We start from the raw sequence: 22177 nt of genomic DNA on the forward strand, positions 1-22177 counted from the left end.
TATCATAAGCAAACTACACGAATTTAGATCAAACAACTTTTATCATATCGTATCATTAACAACTATTAGTAAACTCATATTATTTGAGATTTTTCCAAAAAGTACAAACAACGAGACAAGAGCAATGATAAGTTATCAACTAATCAACACATGCAATCAGCTCTCGCGCTCTCGATGAATGTGAGGAATATAACAAATCCAATTCTATTCAAAAGTTCATGAATTACCTCTAGTATCTAAAAATTGGTTCTCTAGCTTTTTCTTGTTGCTTCATTTTTTAATTAAGAGAATCACATTAAAACATATGTCCCAACAAATAGAAAGTTCATAAAAATAGTTCAAATCTCCACTGTTAAACTTGAGGCTAGACCCACCCCATAGAAGAATCGCACAACTATTCTCTTGGGCAAATTTTGACATTATCTCCAGAAGTAGTATATAGTTATCCTTTAAAACTCCTGTCCATATTTACCTTAATGCTTGAGCTAGAAGGCTTGTTCCAACAAATAAAAATAAAAATTTATTGCAAAGAGTACTCTCGTTTCTAAAGAGCCTGGTTGTCGTTCGTGATGAGATTTGGGCAAAATTTGGAAACACATCAAATTATTGCATGGGTCTTGCTTGCTTGGCTCGGGGTGGGGAGCTTCCTAGTGCCAAAATCTATGACATTTTGAAAGTGCTCAAATGCACTTATTTCTATTAGCTATTTCATATCAATTTAAAATATTTCTTGTTCAATTTAATGAATTTAGTACTTAGTTCTTTATCATTTGGGTTTTTAGGTATTTATAAGCAAGAATGATAAAACATAACAATTCCCGACATGCTAGAGTATTTTGGCCATAACTCTGTAAGACGATATTCGATTGATGTGATTCAAATGTCAATAGAAAGCTAAGGGAGTCATCTACAACTTTTGAATTGAACACTTTGAAAGATTCTGGATGCATTGACGCCAGAAAGTCAGAAGATTCAAGCACACCTTGAGAAATTTGTCTTGCAACATGTCAATAGTACTTTGGTCATATCTCCCTCATAAAGTCCAATAAAGGTTATTCAAGTGACTATGGAAAGATAAGAGAGTGCCCTATAACTTTCATGTTTAAAGTTTTCTCAAATTCAGAGAAGAACAATTCCAAAATTGAGACTGAAGTCTGATGTGCCTAGGTGGTGACACGCCCATGTCACTTGGACGTAGAGCTGGCCACGAGCCGGTTCAAGGTCAAACCAGCCCTGAATTGGCCCTAAAAACGAGTTTGGGCTTCTTTAGGCCTCGTTCGGGCTAAGCCTAGACCGGAACCGACTTGTAGAAAGTTCAAGGTCAAGAGTTCAAATCTCATTTTAAACAAACATTAAATTTATAATTATTCTTTATAATAAAAATAACAAAATATAAAAAATTCCCAGAGGCCCGGGTCTAGTCCAGGTCCGAGCGTCATTATGACACGGCAGGGTTATTCCGGGCCAGTCCTAATTTGTTCTAGTCTAGGCCCAAGCCCCACTTAAGCCCGGGATTTGGCTACTTGTACCAGGGCGCCTTACTGGTGTCATAATTGACATAGCATCTACCCCTTACTAGTGTCATAATTGACACGGCAGTGTCGTGGCCATGTAACGATGCCAAACCGGCTCAGGTTATTCCAGTTCGATCCTGATATGTTCTAGCCCGGCCCAGGCCCAAGATTTGGCCACCTCTACATGGGCGCCTTACTGGTGTCATAAATGACACGGTAGTGTCGTGGTCGTGTAACGGTCTACTTCAGACGCGATAAAGTGGTATTTAAGTCTGTTTTGTGGTCTTTTGAGGATTTTTCGATCTAATATTTTAAGAAACGTTCGAAGACACTCTTGGGGGCTTCAACCACTCTTTGGAAGACATCTGTACATATTGGGAAAGCTTGGAATCAAGATTTCTTTACAGATTAAAAGGGTTTTCCTATGTTCTTTGTTTTTTTTTTTTTGTTTCTTTAATTTCTTTCGTGTTTGTCTCAATGATTGCTAAACACTGCAATACTTGGATTTATGGTGAACCCTAAATTGAGACCATGTTCTTAATTGTTTATTGCTAATTTATAATTGTTTGTCATTTGATTCAATTGTGTTTCTTTATTAATCTTGAATCAGTAATTGCTAGCTTATTGGATTCTTGATTGGTGGATGAACTTTGCAATGGAGATATCCTTAGTGAATATAGATTGCACACAATTTTAAGGAGTGTATTGCAACCATAGATGTAGGATGACATTTATCCTTCATGTTCGAGTCAAATCATTCAGTAAAACTTACAAACCTTGAAGGTAATCTTTGGGGAAATTTTGATTTAGAAAGGATTCTAATTAATCAACCTAGGGATTATTTGTTAATACTCTTGAGAAAGATATTAGCATAAAATAGGAGGTCTCACGGTCTTAGGAACAATAATTGTTATTTACATGTATCTTTTATGTTTAATGATATCCTATAGGGTCCATAGATCCAAGTACTCTTTTCTCACTGGTTAATTTCCTCAAACTTGCTTGCATTGTTTTCCTGTCTTAGGCTTTTATTTTCATTCCTAATTGATTCTTGAGGGCATTCTTAGGCGACATAATAAAATAACGAATAGTACTAGTATTCACAGTCCTTATGGGATAAGATACTCGTTACTCAATCATCTATACTAAAAAATAATAGGTGCACTTGCCTAATTAAATTTGTATAGTTGTAATTCGAGTATCACCTTCATAGGTCTAGGCGTCTAGCACTCACATTGCGAGGTGGGTCTGGAAAAATATCATCCCAAGAATTTTTTCCTTCATCACCTAGCTCGCTCTTAAGGATATATTGCGTACGATGGACAAACTGCTTTTCCTTAACATTGACAAAAATTACCCTCTATGCAATTACATGCTTGAGTCTTATCACTACATCTTTTTCTTTTTTTCTTGTAATTTTTTTTCATGTAGGTTTGGGACGGAGTACGAAGAGAATTTCCCTTTGAAAAGAGTATTACTCATGGCTGAAAAAATCGCTAGGCGCTCCTCGAGCGCTCAGGGAGTACCTAGCGCCTATGACACCTAGGTGGGGATTAATCGGCGCCAGTGTATTTCTTTATTTTATTTTATTTTTTAAAAAAAATTGTTTAAAAGTATTTTAAATTTTTTAAAGACAAATAATTATAAATTATATAATATTTTAATAGTTAATACTAAAATATTAAATATTAACCTAAAAAATATCTAGAGTTTGTAAAATTTAAGGTTATTTCCCTCAAAAAATGTTGTTTTGAGTGAAATAACACATTAAAAAAAAAAGAACAATAGTTAATTGGTCAACTAGGCGACCTAGTCGGTGCTTAGGAGACCTAGGCGGTCAGCGCCTAAGCGGCCTAGCCGGTCGCCTAGTTGGTCAGCCGCCTAGACCACCATTTAATGTGATACGCTAAGCAGTCGACCGGCGCCTAGCGCCTAGGTGGGGATTAATCGGCATCTAGGCGGATTTTTGCAACACTGGTATTACTACAATCAGAAATACTATGAAATAGATCATCAGGCTTCACCGGGAAACCCGTATTCATTCTAAAGGGATCCTCATTACTCTATTTTCTTAGTGTACCATATCTTGCGTGGTAGGAATGCCATCATTCATAACAAGAATATCCCACAAGCTTATGTGTTTGCCGGATTGTCTCTAGGAATATGTATAAAATTCTTTTTACTGCATATCCCTCTCAATTTAATTTTTGTTGATCTGGCCTTGGGCCACACGTAGGTATTAGCATTGAAGTGAGACCTTAGCCCACCTGATCGACGATGGTAAATGCATCTCAAGTCTATTAATAGTTTCTCACTTACTAAAAGTGGGATAGTAGTACAAACTACCTCTTTGTTATTGGCAGTTCCAGTAACATATAGTTGTCCACTTACTAAAAATGGGGATGTTAGTACAAACTACTTTGTAGTTACTGGCGGTATTAGCAACCTAGCCCACCTTACGACGGTAGTAAAGGCTTGTCAAGTCCATTGATAGTTTCCCACTTACTAAAAGTGGAGATGGCAATATAGACTACTCCATTAATTTTTACTGGTAGTTCCAGTAACATATAGTTACCCACTTACTAAAAGTGAGGATGGTAATACAGATTACTTAGTAGTTACTAGTGAGATCAGTAACCTAGCCCACCTTACCTGCGGTGGTATAGTCATGCCAAGTTCATTGATAATTGCCTACTTACTAAAAGTAGGAATGGTAGTACAAACTACTATGTAGCTACTAGCAGTGAATAGTAGCCTAGCTCACCCGACTAAGGGTGGTAAAAGCAATCTCAACACTGGTGATGGTTGTCTACTTACCAAAAGTAGGGAGGATAATTTAGACCATCACGGCTCATTCAATCTGGATCTTGTTGCTTTTTTTGGATGGCGGTCTTCCCTAAACCTTGTGATGCCCATTAGGTGCTCAAGGATGACTTAGCATGTCTCTCATTCCTGTGGAGTCACATACTCACATGCATATCATCCAGCATATTGACCTAATGCATGATCTTTTTCCTCTTCTAGGATGACTTATCTCGCCTTTGTCGCTTCTGTTAGGAACACTTTGTATTAGATTTTGATGATACCAAACAATAGGAGTTTAGACCCCCCAATTATTTCAGTTTTTAGACTTAGTCTATTATGCTCAACATTCGAATTCATCCGAATGGTACTTCAAGTAGTTAAATTGTAATCATCTGAATGGACACTCGAGAGTACAGTTAAATACAACAAGTCATAGAGTAATCCGAGTGGTTAACTCTCGAATACAGATATCAACGGTTCGAAGATCAACCCAAGGGGTCATGTTTTGAATGCAAAGAGAAGAAGAGTAATCGAATGGTTAACTCTAGTCCGAGACTAAAGATGAAGATTAAAGAGTCGAAGGGTAGAAGACAATCAAAACCGAAAGGTTGCAACGACTGAGAGGTGGAAGGGTCTAAAATTCGAAGTGGTACAAACCGAATGGTAAGGTCAACCATTCTATATCGAAGGGTCGTAAAGGTCAAAGATTGGGAATGACCTACCTTTCGAGGAGTTAAGGAAAAAATAGTAAGGTCAATCATTCGTATCCGAAAGGATCTAAGACTCGAGGCATTAACCTAGTTAACCACTCGATAGGACTGCTTGAGACATTTTCTAAGTTGTACATCTGAAAGCTTAAAGTTAGTTAATATGTCCTAAGGCAAAGTGAGTCCTAGGAACATATCCAAGCTCGATTTTCATTAAATGCCATGACAACATGTGTAGAACAAAAAGTAAATGTTCAATGCAATTTAAGTTGCAACGGCTGAAAATCTGACAACTCTCACCTACCCTCCAAATTACCCGTCGGTCTCTACCCGCTGGTCACTTAGGCGTTTGAAAATAGTTTTCCCCTCCAATGGAACTATTTTTCTCCCTGCTTATATATGTCGTATTCTTATTTTCTAAGTGCGAAAAAGCTTTCAAATTTCAAGTGTTGTGATCAGTGTACTGTGAAAGAGAAGAGAGACCAAAAGCGTTAAAGCTATATCCTCCAAATTTAATCAAGCCAAGACATCTAGTTGGAGAAGAAGAAACTACTTTCTCCAACCTTTGTTACTCTACTCAGAGAAGTAGAAAGAGACAGAGTAAACTCTATAGGAGTTGAAACACCTGGGTGTCCGTGACTGGTAGAAGTCAAGCACGCTTAACCATAGAGTTCCTTGACTATCTAGTCGTCATATCCTACTTAAAACCAAATGGTGATAAGTATGTGGACATTAACCATTTAACCACATCCCTCCATGGTAAGCCACAGCGCCACGTCTCGAATCGAGCAGGGGATGAACTCGGATAACCTGGCCGACGCCCATCAAAACCTCTATTAGAGAATATCTTGACAATTGGAAATACAAAAAAAATTGGAAAACAACAACAACAAAACAAATTACAAGGAAAGAAGAAATAATCCACGTAGGATTAAACAGTTACAAATGAAGAAGGAACCACGCTGGGTTGAGTGGCCTTGGAAGATGACGGGGTGAACTGGACGAACTTGGGGCGGTTGTAAGTACGAGTCGCGTTGCCACTTTCCTTAAAACCTTATTTACCGCTTCCCGTGGTGCTGGAACGTTGCGGTCTAGGTTTCCCAGGATAAAACGTACTACGACTCCTGCGTTTGAGCCACAAACTTGGAGCCCGGCGAACTAAACCGTGGGATGAACGCAGATGGCTTGAAGGAAAGGATGAGCAGAGTTTTGAGGAGGAAAGTGTTTCGTAGGTGTGTTCTGTGTAGCTTGTATATCTAAATCAGCTGCTCACCAACGAATATATAGTAGAGGATGGAATCATAGCATTAAATATGGCATTTAATTCTCATTCGTAACCTCCCTCCACTAGCAGCCTATTTACACCCACTAACAAATCCATTTAAATTAAGAAATAAACTCTGAAATAATGATTGGAATTAATCATATTAATTCTGTAATACCAAGAGTCATTCCTATGAACGGATCCAGTAGGTGAAAGGTCGCAGTCGAGAGGTCACCAGAGTCGTTGTTCGAGACATCTTTCATGTCTGCGTCCCTTCGAGACATCAGGTTCGAGACATAGTACGTGCCGCGAGACGTCGAGAAGTGCTAGCTTCGAGACATCGTACCGGCATCGAGACATTGCTTCGAGACATCAAATTGGTCCGCGAGATATCGAACGTGCGCGCAACCCGGGCTGCGCGATACCGCACTCGTACGCGAGCGACTTGGTTCGAGACATCGGACTACCTCTCGAGAGGTCAGTTCGTTTGATGTCTCGGACGAGAGATCATTTCTGATCTCATGTGATTCTGAGATGGAAAACTAGTTCGAAAATGTGGCATAACTTATGCCCGCAAGGCCAGCCAATTTTTCGGACGACATTCGTGCCCGCAGGTGCTGGCGTACACGAATCAAGCCTTTTCAGGCTCAGTTTGGGATTTGATTTGCACCCCCTGTGCGTGGGAGAAAACCTCTATGCTATACAAGTTACTTAGTCATAAAAGGACTCTTGTATATATAGTGGGGAAAATGTTCATTCCCAACCAATGTGGGACAAAGCTACATAAGCTTTTCCACACTTGAATTCCATCTCAAATGGGTCTACTTTGAGAATCAATTTCTCATTCACCCATTATCCATTTTGAGCGTATAATATATCAATCTCTTCGTCTAACTACGAAGAACCCGAATCCACTTTGACCCGACCCGAAATCAGAAGTGGACCCACATATATTTATACCACAAAATGGCCACTTAAAATGCCATTTTTATTGCAATTTTTCAACAATCCCCCACATGAATGAAAAATGATTTTCAAGGGAATTTTGAAATCGGAAACAACTGCGTTCAACGGTTGATTCCTGCATAGCAAAGGTAGGTGTAACCCTTTGAACCTTGCCTCGTGAGATCTATGTACTCTACTGGCTGTACGGTAGAATGCGATGTCTTTGAACCGACTGCCGTTTGTGTAGACATTGACAAATCTCACACAGGAACCTTCCAACCACGTTTTGTTCTCATGACTGTGCCCATTTTGGTCGTGGGACACCGTTCCTGGTTCTGCAAGAGTTTCTAAAGAATTAAGCCCCTTCAATTCTCCTTTGAAGCGACCCTCACTTCTCTCTCACATAGGTGATTCTTTCTCGAGTTTCCTGCAACTCAACATATGTCCATTTTACATTGCATACACATCATATGTCAGATGACAATCGAATCATTAAAGCACTAGTGTGCTAGCCTCGATCGGGAGTCACTGTTTTAACGAGGAGTGGTAGGGAGTCCAGGGACCCCCACAGTGACATGTTATTCCATAATTTAGTTGTCCCATTGAACCTAGGTGCTAGCTAGGTTGGGTATCCACTTTGGAATTTTTAGTCCAAGGGCTTTAGACCCATTCCTCGTGCCAACTTCTCGACAACTTCTTTTCTCAACCCTTTGGTTAGCGGATCCGCTATATTGTTTGTTGACCTCACGAAGTCAATCGAGACAACACCAGTTGCGAGGAGTTGTTTAATGGTGTTATGTCTACGACGCATATGTCTAGACTTACCATTATAAATCTGACTCCGTACTCTCCCAATTGTTGCTTGACTATCACAATGCACACAAATTGGAGGTTGATAAACACCAAAAGTACCTAATTATCTAGAACTAATTAAGTTGATTTCTTGCCAAAACAAAGTCTTGAAGAATGCAATTATGTATTTTCGTTCTATTTTGCTAACAAATTGCAAAAGAGTTTTGCATGGTATGTTTTGAAAGATTTCCACAGGATCGGAGGCTGAATTCAACCAAGGAAGGTATAAGCAATGAAGAGGAAGAACCAATCCACACGGGGATACACAAAGACCAAACCGGAAACAACGAAGGAAACGAAAACGGAGAGATTTGCGTCCACAAGCATCACTACGCATGTGAGCTGGCGTGGAATTATTCCAGTAAGCATCCACGCCAGTCCACACGCGTGTGAGCAGGCGTGGACGGGCACCAGAACCCTACGCGATATTTTAAGTATTTAAGGGACATTTCAGCTAGGGGAGGGGGTCTTTTGTCAATTTTTCACTTCTCACTTTAGGTTAGGGTTAGATAGGATTAGGTAGAGGAGGAAGAGCTCCTTGGAGAAGAGAACTTGGATCTCCATAGCTTTGAGATCCTTTTGGGTAAATTCTCTCATTGAAACTTGCTTTCTCTTTGGAACTCTTTCTTGCTTTTTCCTTTTTCCTTAAAGACATTTGCTTTTTATTTTGATCTTGTAAATATGCTTTGCTATTTGAATGAAATCATGTTATTGAAGCCTATGAAGGGCTAGTTCTTAGGATAGGGGCTAGGAAGGATGGAGATTTTGTGTTCTTGATCTAAACTTGATGAATGAGTTTGATTTCTTTGGGGATTGTTGAAATTGTGAGTATGTTTTGTATGAACTTGTTAGATCGAGGGCCCCGATCTCTTCAAGAGTATAGGATCATCTCTTTGGCGAGATATCGCAAAGAGATGTAGCCCACTACCCACATATCCCGCTCTCAATCTGAGAAGATGAGATCCGGAGGGAACTTGTAGACAAAGTGTTTGACAAAATTCCCCAACCATACTGAGGATTGGGAGCTTGAGTGTGACGCCACTCAGGACAATGTTCCAAGCTCCTTCAAACATTTCTCAATGGAAATAAAACCTATACTATATGCTTTGAACCAATCTCCATGATATTCTAGCCCCCATCCGCTTTTACTCACATTTATTATTTTCAAAATATCCTCAATCTTTGCACTCTCACCACCCCACCTTATCAATCTTTATGAGTTCATCTTTTGCGTTATATAAACAATACAAGATAGGGATCCGGTATTCTCTAATTTGCCATCCGCGAGAGACACGACACTCGGGGAGTTCATGACTCTTCGTTTTATCACCTTCACACTACCTCACGCTAAACAGCAACATCAGAGGTACAGGTCTTTCCCAACTTGGAATATCTTCCAAAAAATGGCGTAGCCATTCAGCCTCTTCACAGCACTTGTCCAAGGCAATCATTTCTGATTCCATTTTGGACCTGGCTATTACTGTTTGCTTGGAAGATTTCCATGCAACGGCTGCACCGGCTAGTGTAAACACATAACCACTCGTGGATTTAGAATCCTTAATGTCAGATATCCAGCTAGCATCGCTATACCCTTCAAGTACAGCGGGATATCTTACATAGTGCAGTCCGAGATCACGAGTATACCTCAAGTATCTCATGACCTTTACTATTGCCTTCCAGTGAATCACACCGGGATTGCTAGTAACTTGCTAAGTTTACTAATAGCAAAGGCAATATCCGGCCTTGTACAACTCATAAGATACATCAAGCTACCAATTACTCGAGCATATTCTACTTGAGAGATACACTCCCCGTGGTTCTTGGTTAGTTGAACATTTGTATCAAATGGTGTTTTGGCCAATTGATTATCATCCTTGTTAAATTTTTCAAGGATTTTATCAACATAATAAGATTGGCTCAACACAAGACCATCAGGTCTTTTAATAATCTTAATCCCGAGGATTAGATCAGCCAAACCCATATCCTTCATGTCAAATCTTACATTTAACATGTTCTTGGTAGACTTGATCATTCGATCATTACTACCAATGATGAGTATATCATCCACGTATGAACAGAGAATGACATAGCCATCTACCGTTTCCTTAACGTAGATACATTTGTCACTTTCGTTTATTTTGAACCCATTAGTTAACATCGAATGGTCAAATTTCTTGTACCACTGTTTAGGCGCTTGTTTCAAACCATAGAGCGATTTAACTAATTTACACACTTGCTTTTCTTGGCCCGGAACCACAAACCCTTCGGGTTGGTCCATATAGATTTCCTCATCTAACTCGCCATTTAAGAAAGCTGTTTTCACATCCATTTGATGAACTTTCAAATTTCGCAATGCGGCTATGGCAAGAATCATCCTAATGGAGTTTATTCTCGTCACAGGAGAATACGTATCGAAGTAATCAAGGCCTTCTCGTTGCCTGTAACCCTTGATTACAAGTCTAGCCTTATACTTCTCGATGGAACCATCTAGTTTCATTTTCCTTTTAAAGACCCACTTGGATCCTAAAGGTTTACAACCTGGAGGAAGATCAACAAGTTCCCAAGTGTGATTCTGTAAGATAGAATCCAATTCACTTTTGATAGCTTCCTTCCACATAGGATCTTCCGTAGAAGTCACAGCTTCTCGATAAGTCATAGGTTCGTTCTGTATCAAACAAGATAGAAAATCCGGTTCGTTTTCTATCAAACGAGTTAGAGTACTCGAATCATACTCTAACAAGTAGATTAGAAAATCTGGACCAAATGATTTTTTGACTCTCGCCCGTTTACTACGTCTCGGCTCGAGCTCGGGTACTTCCTCAGAATGCCCGCCATCATTGTCCATAGTAACATCCACCTCTCGAAGTGACATACTTGGTATGTTGACCTCTCGAAGTGACGTACTTGGTCTGTCGACCTCTCGAAGTGACGTACTAGGTCTCTCGACCTCTCGAAGTGACGTACTTGGTCTTTCATTAGACCTACAAGGAAATACATTTTCAAAGAAACTTGCATTCCTTGATTCAATTATAGTGTTCTTATGTACGTCTGGATTATGGGACTCGTGTACTAAGAACCGATAAGCACTACTATTGTGTGCATATCCAATAAAGATACAATCCACCGTCTTTGGACTTATCTTTATTTTCTTAGGTGTTGGAACCAAAACTTTGGCAAGACACCCCCACACTTTGAGGTATTGGTAGGAAGGTTTCCTACCTTTCCACAACTCATAAGGGGTCTTATCGAGCTTCTTGTGAGGTACCTTATTCAAAAGGTAATTACTTGTCAAAATCGCCTCAGCCCACATGCTTTGAGGTAGACCAGAACTTATAAGCATCGCATTCATCATCTCTTTCAATGTACGATTCTTACGTTTGGCAACACCATTCGATTGAGGTGCATAAGGTGCAGTACGCTCGTGTATTATTCCAACACTCGCACAGAAGTCATCGAGAGGTACTTCGTACTCACCACCTCTATCGCTTCTAACCCTTATAATCTTTCGATTAAGTTGGTTTTCCACTTCATCCTTATAAAGAATGAACTTTTCCTTGGCTTCGTCTTTGCTCTTTAGCAAATACATATAGAAAAATTGTGTGCAATCATCGATAAACGTGATAAAATACTTATTACCACCTCTCGTTTAAATCGATCTAAAATCGCACAAATCACTATGTACCAATCCTAGTGGCTTAATCTCCCTTTCAACCGATTTGAAGGGAGCTTTAGTTAGTTTTGCCTCAACACAAATTTCACATTTATTTGTATTAACTTGAAATGTAGGGATATGGTTCATGCTAATTATTTGTATTAACATGACCTAGTCTACCATGCCACAAATTGGAATACTCAAGCAAGTAAACGGAATTAACTTTGCTTTTATTGATAATAGGCATTACATTGAGCTTGAAAAGCCCGTCAAGTACATATCCTTTACCAACAAACATCCCTAATTTCGACAAAACTACTTTGTCTGATTCGAAGACTATCTTGAATCCATGCTTGTTCAACAACGAGTCAGAAACAAGATTTTTCCTAAGGTCCGGAACATACAACACATTATTTAATGTTAGTTCCTTCCCAGAAGTCATCTTCAAAATCACTTTGCCCACGCCCTCAACATTGGACTGAGCAGAGTTTCCCATCCAGACCTTTTCACCCTTAATGACTTCAAAGGTACTGAACATACCCCGGTTGCACCAGTGTCAATGAACCATTCGAGCGGGTTGGAACCCACCAGGTTCACCTCGGTGACCATAGCCGAGAGGCTAATCTCAGCCACCTTTTGGCTCATATCACCAAGCAAGTTGGCTTCAGAACCCTTGTTCTTTTTCTTTAGAGCCTTGCATTCCATGGACTTGTGGCCCAACTTGCCATAATTGTAACATTTCCCTTGGAACTTGCCCTTGGAAACACCACCTTTCGGTGTAACACCCCAATTTTCAACTCTTACTTGTATTACAAAATCACTGATAATGCGTCGCGGAAGCTTACATCTAGCCAGCAGAAAACCGGGTGTTACCGCCACGCTTAGGTATCTCTCCTATACCCAAACGTTAAGGCTAAACTTACAACCTCAAAATGCAACATCAAACTACAACATCAATATCAAACTTAATACATAAGGAAGTCCTCCTTCCAGAGTATCTATTCTAAGATAGAGTAGACCTCAACCTGTACTTCTCTTCTGTTCAGAGCTTGCTGGGCTACAGGGGTCCACACTAATCTGCAACTGATAAGAACACATTGAAGTGTAGTTAGCGCGACGGCTAAGTAAGGAAATCTAATGTCACTTAAAAGTAGACAAAGGTTTGAAAACACGCATAAGAGAGTTTTGTAACTATACCCATTTGATGAGATTTCACCTGAAAATAAGTTAACAATGAAGACTTGTACAAAAAGTGTTTAGTGAATCAACATTCACCTGTCTCTTACTTGAAATCCATCTACCTAGTTATACACTTATATAAATTCCACTAACACTACATATGTCCATTCTTAATACTATTATTATAATGGTACGAACCCATAGTCAACCATTTATGAATCAATCGATTCCTAGCACCATTCATATTAACATCCTTAATCTTGCTCCTTATCATAAATTTCAGTCCATATTACAATCCAATTCTCATCGGTACTCCATAATCATACTCATCATCACAGTCATAATTATATAAGCATTTAAATAGTAATAACCAGCTTACCATAATAAAGTTAAAGATATTCCAATTAACACCACCATTTCCTTCTCATTTCCACCACCTTACCACAACCTAGTTATTCCAACTAGGGGAAGCAGATCTAGGACCTTTAGTGTGCACACCCCTTGTCGGGATTCCAAGCCCGCAGGTTAGTCACTAGCTCTAGTAACCCTGGATATGTTTCTACAAGGTTACTCAACGTGGTTAACACCAATCACTTCAGGGCCCATTGTTTGTGAATCCATTGTGAATGTTAAAAGGAATAGTCTCCAACTTCACACCATAATTTCATTTTGTCTCATTCTTTACTTTCTCACTTATGCACTTTAAACAATATAAACATACTTTCGCATATATATATATATATAATAATAACGTAATTATGATCTCTTAACCCATCATCAATGTCAAAAATTACCATGATTAGAAACTAAGCCTAATTATCCTCTAATTATAGTAGCATCATCACCAACAATTATCATATCATGCTTCACATTTAATAATTACTATTAAACCATGAACCCCTCATTGCCACACACTTCATTATCACCATACGGTAATATGCATCCTCACCTATAATCGTCAATTAGCTCAACAACTTAGTGACATCACCATTATCAATAACATTATTCATTATTCCATCATCCTTCTTTAACTCTATCCTTAGCAGTAATTTCACCACTAACAAATCATATAAACAGATCACTTCGACAACAATAATATTAACATCATCCCTAAGCTTCAAGCAACAACATCATCCATAACCCATAAGTAATTCATACTTAATAACTACTAATTACCTCCTCACTATACTTAATTCATATCTAACCCTTAACCTTAATTTCTTCATAATCCACCATCAATGACAACATTACAGTACCTTCAACACCACTAATTTATAATCTCATCCTCATTATTACTTCATCAAAATTTAATTATCATCACCCAATCATCAATATACTTAACATAATCAGTTCATCATTAATCCTTAATCATTCCCAAAATCAATAATATTTGCACTTAAACACCTCAACATAAAGCTCATAAATTCCTATTTCAACTATCACTAAGCATCCTTAATCATTATAAGTCCATAATCAAACTAATTAGTCACCATAACCCATAATTTAGCAATATACTAATCACCATTAAGCTTAATCAACGCCACCATCATCAGTATCAAAATCGGTCCAACATCATCATGTTTATACTCCTAATAATCTCTTAGGATCCTTACCATTCCATCATCTAACATCAACAACAATCAAGCTTAGTTTGATCTCACGAACATCAAACAACCACATCATCTAAACATCAATAATCAATAATCAAGCTTACACCATTTAATCTTACTCTCGAACCTACTGGACTCCACTGGACGCGCAGTGGACGCGCGTCCAGGTCCGCGTCCAACACGTTCTGCCTATTCTGGACAGTAATTCAGCTTGGCGCAGTCCGAAAAATTGAGCCGGTAAAAATAGTTCCCGAACTCTTTTTCACTTGAAATTTTTATGGTAGAACCCCAACTCATAGTACTTGATGTCCGTAAAACGTTTTGGGCATTTTGGTCCGCGAATAAACACAGAAAATTCCATCTTTGCCCTTGGCAGTGTGCTGTCCAGAATTTTTCTCTCTGGACCAGTTTTGGAGAAAAATTCGAAAACCATACTTCCACTACTCCGATCATTATGAAATTTTATATGCGGGTTCTACACTTATAGAACTACATGTCTAAAAAAAATAGGATCAAAATACCTTACCAATTTTTCCCAATAAATCTCGGAAGTTACTGCCAGAATCTACCCTGATTTTCTTTCACTATTTTCACAAGTATAAGCCTATATGGACATAAATACAACATATACAAGCATATCCAAGCTATGAACATGTATACAAAAATATTCCCAAAGCTCCAAAACACCATATTTCAACCAAATAATCAATTATCTAATTTCAAGTGACTAAACCAACTTAAGGGAATTCCTTACCTCAACCGGGTTACTAGTTCTCGTAGAAGGCTTTTGGAGTTGATTTCCCCAATTTCACCTTAAACCCTAGGATCAAAAGCATCACCATAACAAGAGATTTCAAGAAATTACTCTCAAATTCATGCTCTAGGAAGGAAAATAGAACTTTTTACCGAATAAAATCGAAGATTTACCGAACGTTCTTGAGAGATGTGAAGGAAATTAGCTATGGAAGCAATGGAGGAAGAAGATGATGAAGATGATCTCTTTCTCTCTCCTCTCCTCTTCATTTCGGCAAAAGCAAGGGAAAAAGGAAAAAAAATTGGCTTTTATACTACATCACAATCTTATGTGATAAGATTGGAAAAAAAATAATAAAATAATAAAATATCTTCCAACTTATCAGTTGGGGTCCAAACAGATAAAGTTTCGGTAGAAAATAATCCAGATAGAATAATTTCCGAAACTAAAAATTTATTCCAGACTAACCCTCAAAATTGGGCTAGGTTCGGTGCACCGCGAAATTTAGTGATGTATGATCAAAATAAATTTTCGCTGCTATGAGCTGATTTAATTAAATAGAAAATTCAAGAATAATAGTATGGTGTCTAAAAATCCATTTCCTATGACAAACGGGTCCGAATACTAGCTCTTAAAATTTTTACGGTTCGTGACCGGGACGTTCGATCGCAGCTTAATAACAACTATACTCACTTATAAAAATTCTTTTGAAATATCTGAAGATCATAACTTATGAATGTCAACGCCTTAGGATAAAATAATAATGTTAGGAAAATACGGGGTATTACATTCGGACCCAGTCTTTTCTTGCCCTTCTTGGAGCTTTGTCCGTGCTCCACCACGTTGGCTTTGGCACCTCCCACGAAAGGTCCTCTTCTGTCACTGGTCCTGTTTCCTTCCTCAACTCGAAGTCGCTGGATCAGGTCCTCCAGACTCATCTCCTTCCGCTTGTGCTTCAGGTAGTTCTTGAAGTCCTTCCATCCCGGAGGCAGCAAGTGGATCATGGACGCCACTTGGAAGGCTTCACTGATTGGCATGCCCTCATCACGGATCTCGTCAAAGAGCAATTGCAACTCTTCAACTTGACTCAGCAAGGTCTTTGAATCCACCATTTTGAAATCAAACAACCTGCCAACAACAAATTTCTTTGCCCCGGCATCCTCGCTTCGGTACTTGTGGTCCAAAGCTTCTCACAGTGCCTTAGCTGTACCAATCTTACGATAGACATCGTAAAGGGAATCTCACAACCCATTCAGAACGTAGTTGCGGTAAAGGAAGTCAGAATCCTTCCAAAGCCCAACTGCCATTACTGACTGAACATCATGTTCCTTCAACTCAGAAACCTTCTCGGTCAAGAACCTTGACAAGCCGAGAGTAGCAAGATAGAACAGCATCTTTTGCTGCCATCTCTTAAAGAATGATCCCGTAAACTTGTCCGGTTTTTCAGCCGAACCACTTGGTACCGTAGGTACCCTCATCGTGAGGATATACCCCTCCGAACTGACACCCCCTTGTGAACCTACGTTCACTGGTGCCTGGGAATGTGCAACTTGGTTGCCGTTCCCCCCACTGTTGTTTTCGACAACATTAGGATTTTCATCCCCAAAGTTGGCTACTGGCAACACGTTTTCCATTTCTTTCCAGAAATCCGAGAGTCAGAAGGAGAAGAAGAGATAAGGTTTTAAGATTGTTAGAGAATATCTGACAATCGGAAATACAAAGAAATTGGAAAACAACAACAAAACAAATTACAAGGAAAGAAGAAATAATCCACGTAGGATTAAATAGTTACAAATGAAGAATGAACCATGCTGGGTTGAGTGGCCTTGGAAGATGACGGGGTGAACTGGACGAACTTGGGGCGGTTGTAAGTACGAACTTGGGGCGGTTGTAAGTACGAGTCGCGTTGTAACTTTCCTTAAAACCTTATTTAACGCTTCCCGGGGTGCTGGAACGTTGCGGTCTAGGTTTCCCAGGATAAAATGTACTACGACTCCTGCGTTTGAGCACACAAACTTGGAGCCCGGCGAACTAAACTGTGGGATGAACGCATATGGCTTGAAGGAAAGGATGAGCAGAGTTTTGAGAAGGAAAATGTTTCGTAGGTGTGTTCTGTGTAGCTTGTATATCCAAATCAGCTGCTCACCAACGAATATATAGTGGAGGATGGGATCATAGCATTAAATCTGTCATTTAATTCCCATTCGTAACCTCCCTCCACTAGCAGCCTATTTACACCCACTAACAAATCCATTTAAATTAAGAAATAAACTCTGAAATAAAGGTTGCAGTCCAAATCCATTTAAATTAAGAAATAAACTCTGAAATAAAGGTTGCAGTCGTCTGCGTCCCTTAAGAAATAAACTCTGAAATAAAGGTCGCAATCGAGAGGTCACAAGAGTCGTTGTTCATGTCTGCGTCCCTTAAGAAATAAACTCTGAGAGAGGTCATAAAGGTCGCAATCGAGAGGTCACAAGAGTCGTTGTTCATGTCTGCGTCCCTTAAGAAATAAACTCTGAGAGAGGTCACCAGAGTCGTTGTTCGAGACATTATTCATGTCTCGCGGGCTGAGCTTCGAAAACGTCCCTTAAGAAATAAACTCTGAGAGAGGTCACCAGAGGCTAAGGCTGCGGGCCGGCGTACACGAGTCAAGCCTTTTCAGGCTCAGTTTGGGATTTGATTTGCACCCCCCTGTGTGTGAGAGAAAACCTCTATGCTATACAAGTTACTTAGTCATAAAAGGACTCTTGTATATATAGTGGGGCAAATGTTCATTGCCAACCAATGTGGGACAAAGCTACATAAGCTTTTCCACACTTGAATTCCATCTCAAATGGGTTTACTTTGAGAATCAATTTCCCATTCACCCATTATCCATTTTGAGCGTATAATATATCAATCTCTTCGTCTAACTACGAAGAACCCGAATCCATTTTGACCCGACCCAAAATCGGAAGTGGACCCACATATATTTATACCACAAAATGGCCACTTAAAATGCCATTTTTAGTGCAATTTTCCAACAACCTCCACGTACTGTGAAGAAGAGTGGAGTATGCTTTGTTAACAGCCGAACCACTATAAAAACACGCGCGCGCGCACACACACACACAGACTCTCTCTCTCTCTCTCTCTCTCTCTCTCTCTCTCTCTCTCTATATATATATATATATATATATATATATATATATATATATATATATATATATATATATATATATATATATATATATATATATACTGCTTTATCATTTGTATTTTAACACAACCAAACCTAAAATTTTATCAAGTAAACTTAACGTTCAAAGAACGTTAAAAAGGGTTAACTTATAATTTCTGTTGTGCATTAAAAACTCTTATCGATCAGTCAGGTTTACCTCTTGGGTAAGCTTTACTAATCGCGAAGAAATTTTCAATTTCCTACGAGTCTATTCACCGCTACCCCCCGTACTTAACCCTCACCAAGACCAACAACAGCTTCTCTATGGGACTGTTTGTTTTCACCTTGCTTCTTTTGGGTGCGACCTTGCACCATGGACTACTGGTTTCCTTCACTCTAGCTAAGCGAGTGGATGAGCCTCTACTTCTCATGTCTTATTGAAATAGCGCTCCTCCACTTGGAGTATTCTTACTAGTCTCATTTGTGTTTTGCCATTTGTGGCTCTTGTTTATTGATTTTCCTTTGTATTGTATTTGTCGTTGGTAATTTGCTTGGATGTTGAATCTCCTCTTGTGGTGGTAGTTAACACCATAAAGACAAAGACAATCTCGGGTATGCCTAGCCTATTTGTATCATTTGAGTTATTTATATAATTTACCATTACTTTGAAAAAAAAAAATCTTGCAAAACAAACTCAATCATATATTTATTAGAATTTTAATTATATTCAATGTGAATTTACTTATTTTGATTTATATTAATTATGCATAATTATGCATTTCTTACATAATTCTACTATGTACTATCATCATCTTAAAAATTATACGTAATATTACATTAGTTTAACAAAGAATGTAATACAAACATATTTGAATGTGAAACAAATCTCAAATATGTAATATTGTTTTAATAAAAAAAATGTAATACTTTTTTATGGATTAACAAATAAGGCCTGTTTACTAATAGAAAATTGATTTCTGTTTTCTAATTTTTCAGTTTTCATTCTCTGATTTCCATTCTATGTTTTCTGTTTAGAAAACTTGTTTACTAACACTTATTTTTCAAGTTTTTTTTTTTATATTAACGTTATAAAATTAATAATAAGTTTAGTTTCAAGTGATTTTTAAACCTTATATTTAAAATATTTTAAAATATACTAGTATTTTCGCCCGTGCGTTGCACGGAATGAATTTTCGTATAATGTTTTAAGAATATTTAGATCGATATATAATTATATAAATTATAGCATCAATATTATATAGCGCAAATGATGAAAATGTTTGTATCGGTTATGTTTTCTAATATTATCCTTACTTGAATTCAAGCAAATAATTGGTCAATGACCCGTGTAATGCACGGATAAATATTTTAAATTATATATTTATATAATAAAATTAAAGATAAAATAATAAAAAAATTCTAATATTGAACGTGTACAATTATTTTATTATGTGATTAGTGTAAAAATATTACTCAATATAATATTTTTTTCTCTTGTAATATTAAATTACTTGTATATATTGATCGTCACAATATTTTACCAAAAAAAATATATTATAAAATATTATGTTATTAGATACAACACGTGATTTTAAAACATTTGAATTTAAATAAATCAAATGTGCCTAGAATATAAACATAATTATGCAAATTACACATACATAAAATATGCCAGTAATATGCATAGTCCACATATATTGTATATACATGTCATTTAATATAGATACATGAAAAAGATAATCATTGATATTATTTTAATCATCTAATCTAAGTAAATAAATAAATACAATACAATAAATAAATGAATAAATAGAAAGTCCAATGAAATAAACCAATATATATATATATATATATATATTTATTTATTTATTTATTTATTTACTTATTTACAGTAGCTTATTAAAATTGTTTTCGACTAAACAAAAAAAAAGTATCTCAATCTTTTAATCCTAACACCTCGTACAATCGAATTAATCGTACCATAATTGTCTAAGTAGTACATTAGGCATTTATTCCATTGAGTAAAACGAAAGTAAGAACCATTATGGGTAGAGTTTTAATTATGTGACTGAAAAAAGCAAGAGATACAATGAAAAATGATGAATTATGGTAACGTAAAAAAAAAACTTGAAATGTAATGATTTATATATTAGTCTCAAAATAAATTAGATACAAATTATATTAGGAGAATTATATATAAAAGAAAAGGTTGAATAATTATAGTACATTAATGTCGAAAAAATTATTCAATTATTCTTTAGTTATAATTATAATAATATTATACTTATATATATATTACTTAAATAATTACACGGAAGAAGGGAATGAGAATTACCATAATGATTACAATAAATAAAAATTAGGCAATTATATTAATATTTAATTATTAAGTTAAGTATTTGCACCTAAAGAAAAGATAACTATAATTTATTTTGTGCCAATAATATTATACTTAAGTATAAAAATATGTATATAGATTATCATAAAATAATCATTAAAATCACATGGGAGTAGGCGATGAGAATTACCATAATAATTATTAGGCAATTATTAACACATGAATAATTTATTTTGTACTATTGTGTGTGTGTGTGTGTGTGTGTGTGTGTGTGTGTGTATAGAGTCATGATCAGGTGTGGCCTGATCATTAAGTGTGACCGTGTGGCCTATTTTCAACCATTAGATCATATCAACTCATCAAATCAACGCGCAATATATATATGTTACAGAACACATCATTCTACGTACTAAAACGCACCAGAGGACCGATAAAACACACCATTCCACACAATATACCAAATGCGTCTATTCACTTAAAATTCATCAATATACTTAATAAAACACATCATTCTAGGTATTAAAATGTACCACAACGTGCCTCATGTCAGATTATAAGCATACACTATTTACACATATTAGAAAACATGTGCTAGTTTTCAAAAAAAAAAAAGAAGAAGAAAACATGTGGTAAAATATGCACCATTATACGTATTAAAATGCACCACACTTATTAGAAACACGTGTTAAAATACACATCATTCAATGTATTAAAATGCACCAGACGACGTATTAAAACACACCATTCCACAACACAGTTACACATCATTCTACGTATGAAAATGCACCAACGGATAGATTAAAACACACCATTCCACAACACAGTTAATGCACTAACATATGTAATAAAACGCACCACAACATGTATTCAAACGCGCCACACTATGTACTAAAATGCACCATTCCAATTCACGTAATATAAATACTAAAATTACCATAATAACCCCACTTAAACATACGCGAATTTCAGTAAGATTAATGAAATTGGACGGTGCAGATTAGGCCGCATGACCGCACCGGAGCTCGCCGCCGCATTTGAACCAAATATATATATATATATATATATATAATATTAGTACAAAATCAATTAGACTTTATAATGGCAAGTATAAAAAAAACCATAAAAATATCATAATAATTACTCAAAAGAAGGGAATGATAATCTATTTTTGTACTAATAATATTATACCTTAAATATAAAATAAGAATATTAGGCAATTATATTTATATGTTAATAAATAATTAATATATAATATTATACCTTAAATATAAAATAAGAATATTAAGCAATTATATTTATATGTTAATAAATAATTAATATTTTGGTACATTAATTTCGGCTAGGAATTGAAATAATTAGGTTGGAAATAATTAATAAGAATATTAGGCAATAACAAT

General features: G+C 37.0%; 1 long non-coding RNA gene across 1 annotated transcript; it reads right to left on the reverse strand.

Moving 5' to 3' along the window:
- Window positions 1-12672: 12672 nt before the first annotated feature.
- On the reverse strand, window positions 12673-15341 carry LOC115999926. The gene is made up of 2 exons (XR_004094053.1): window positions 15283-15341; window positions 12673-12822 (listed from the first exon to the last, which is right to left on the reverse strand). It is a non-coding gene; the product is annotated as an uncharacterized LOC115999926 (long non-coding RNA).
- Between the last annotated feature and the right edge of the window lie 6836 nt (window positions 15342-22177).

The sequence above is a fragment of the Ipomoea triloba genome, chromosome 1 (assembly GCF_003576645.1).
Source record: "Ipomoea triloba cultivar NCNSP0323 chromosome 1, ASM357664v1".
Lineage (NCBI taxonomy): Eukaryota > Viridiplantae > Streptophyta > Magnoliopsida > Solanales > Convolvulaceae > Ipomoea > Ipomoea triloba.